The following is a 2,996-nucleotide window of genomic DNA, read 5'->3' as shown; positions in this document are numbered from 1 at the left end:
GAGGGATCTCATGACTTTGAAGATGACATAGATTGTAGCCTATTTCCGGACCTATTAAGGATGGTAGAACAAGTCGAGAAACGGATCTTACCCTACAAAGAATCATTGGGATACTTGAATTCTCCATATATGGGGCATAAAGGTCATTTGGTCAATCTAGCCAAAAGAGTCTGACGATAATTGATTCATTTTTGTGGTCGTCAATTACTTTACTAAATGGGTGGAAGCTGCTTTATATGTCAATGTCACAAAGTCGACAGTTAGCAAATTCGTGAAGAATCAGTATGGAATGCCAAAAGGATCATATCTGACAATGTACTAAACAACAGCACAATATCAAAAGTTTGCAGTCTGTTCATGATTAATGCCATATAGCCAAAAAAGGGATGACAAAAAAACAAAACAAAAACAAAAAACAAAATCTACTAGGGCAATGTCTTTCTCTTGGGTCCATTATGGTTTTGCCTATTGAAGACAAGATTCTTTCTCTCTAAGTTTTTGGATCCAATACCGATTGAGGAAGAATGTTCAAAGTTATCCGTCATGGTCAAATGCGCGAAAAGTAAATGATGCGAGCTCACAAAAAAGGTCCGCCCTAAAGAATTCATTGAGAGGGACCTGGCATTGAAGAAGATCCTTCCCATGCAAAAAGAACTTCATCCCAAGCTATGAAGGACCTTATGTGGAAGGCCTTATCCGGAAAAGCATTGACTTTGATCAGAAGGGATAACAAGGACATGCCTAATCTTACGAGTTCAGATTCAATAAAAAATATTTCAAAAAAAAGGGAGAGGCTAAGGTGAAAATCCGCAAAGGACGCCTTGAGACCAAAGGGGATTTGTTGAAAACCCGAAAAAGGCGGCTCAAATATTGATCAAAATGGGGCATGAGGTGATCAGAGCAACTCGAATCTTGATCAGATTGGGGCATGTGGTGATCTAGTTATATCTGAATCAACAGGAAAGAGTAGGCAAAATCTTGGGGCATTGGCAGAGTACTGTGGATGTCCTAAACACATGTCAAACTCAGAAGGATCTTCAAAAAGTTTGTATAGAGAAGTTCAAGCTGCAATATCTGGGGCACCCAATTTTCATACTATTGAATTTGTTATTCTTGGAATACTTCATTCCTTTCAAAGATACACATTCCCAATCAATTTCTTTGTTATCTTTTTTTACTATAATTTATTCTTATCCCTTGTTATGACCTTTTTGTAAGCATGTTGCATTGGAATAATGATCAATGGACTAATAAAACTTTCACAAGGAAAGTTTTGCATATTACTCTAGAAGTTTCTAAATAATACAAGAGCCTGAAACAAGACTATTATTTAGAACGCACCATGTTTAAAGGTTGGAAATCTGAAAAGGAAGAGTCTAAACTAGGACTTTCGCTTTGGTTTTTGTTGTCAAAAACATTGGTTGAAAAAAATACTAAGATGTCGTGTTGATGACAAAGCTTAAATCAACAAGCAAGTAATGATCACCAGGCAATAGAAAGAGGTTGCCTCGGGAAGAGAGCCTTCATTTGCACATGAGCCTTTGGTACGACACACTGGGAATGGTGTAAGAGACTAGAAAGATTTAGATCATGTATCCTTGAATTGTGATAGGAGAGGATTGAAGAAAAGCCATATACTCTTGGGTTACAGTGGGAGAACGATGGTATGAATTTTTGTGCCCCAATGGATTAAACTTGAAGGTTCATAGTGGGGGGCAACCTGGGTAAATGTTTCTTCAGAAAAGCCAGTCAAGCAAGAAGGCGTTGTAGCACGCCAGTCACAAAGCCTTAATAAACTTCGAGTAATGACAACCTAAGCGGGATCATTCTCGGAAAAATAAAATTTTGCATTCATGCAAACACCATTCACACATGTCTAGTTAGGAGCATTTGATGCATTTTGATCATGCCATCCTAATCATTAGGCATAATTAGGTTCATTATACAGGTCATGTTCCCCAGATAATAGATCAGTGAAAATAGCAGATATTGCCTTCCTGCATCGACAACGAAGCAGATCGAAAACAAAAACTTACCTTCCTCGGTTGTAGTGGAGCAGGTTAAGGATAGCAGATCTTGCCTTCCTGCATTGACAGCGAAGCAGATCGAAGATGGCGGATTTTACCTCCCTGTGGTTACAGTGGAGTACATTGAAGCCAGTAATTCTACTTCTCTGGACAACAGTGGAATAGATTGAAGATTTCAGATCTTATCTCCCTAAGCAGTAGTGGAGCAGATCGAATATGGCGGATTTTACCTCCCTATGGTTATAGTGGAGTACATTGAACCCAGTAATTCTACTTCCTTGGGCAATAGTGGAATAGATTGAAGATTTCAGATCTTCTCCCTAAGCAGTAGTGGAGCAGATCGAATATGATGGATTTTACCTCCCTGTGGTTATAGTGGAGTACATTGAAGCCAGTAATTCTACTTCCCTGGGCAACAGTGGAATAGATGGAAGATTTCAGATCTTATCTCCCTAAGCAGTAGTGGAGCAGATCGAAGATGGCGGATTTTACCTCCCTGTGGTTATAGTGGAGTACATTGAAGCCAGTAGTTCTACTTCCCTGGACAACAGTGGAATAGATTGAAGATTTGAGGTCTTATCTCCCTAAGTAGTAGTGGAGCAGATCGAAGATGGCGGATTTTACCTCCCTGTGGTTACAATGGAGTACATTAAAGCCAGTAATTCTACTTCCCTGGACAACAGTGGAATAGATTGAAGATTTCAGGTCTTATCTCCCTAAGCAGTAGTGGAGAAGATCGAAGATGGCGGATTTTAACTCCCTGTGGTTACAGTGGAGTACATTGAAGCCAGTAATCATATCTCCCTGGTCAGTAGTGGAATAGGTTGAAGATTGTAAGTCCTATCTCCTTGATATTGCAGTGGAGTAGATTGAAGCACCAATTCTTATACATTTGAAGATGCAGTAGGATGGAATGTGGCTGCTTGAAGAAGAAGAGCACTAAGATCCAGCGTGACTGGGCAAAAATTG

This window comes from Gossypium hirsutum, chromosome D05, assembly GCF_007990345.1.
Source record: "Gossypium hirsutum isolate 1008001.06 chromosome D05, Gossypium_hirsutum_v2.1, whole genome shotgun sequence".
In the NCBI taxonomy this organism is placed as follows: Eukaryota; Viridiplantae; Streptophyta; class Magnoliopsida; order Malvales; family Malvaceae; genus Gossypium; species Gossypium hirsutum.
The sequence above is the reverse complement of the archived record's forward strand: the minus strand, read 5'-3'. Positions refer to the sequence as shown.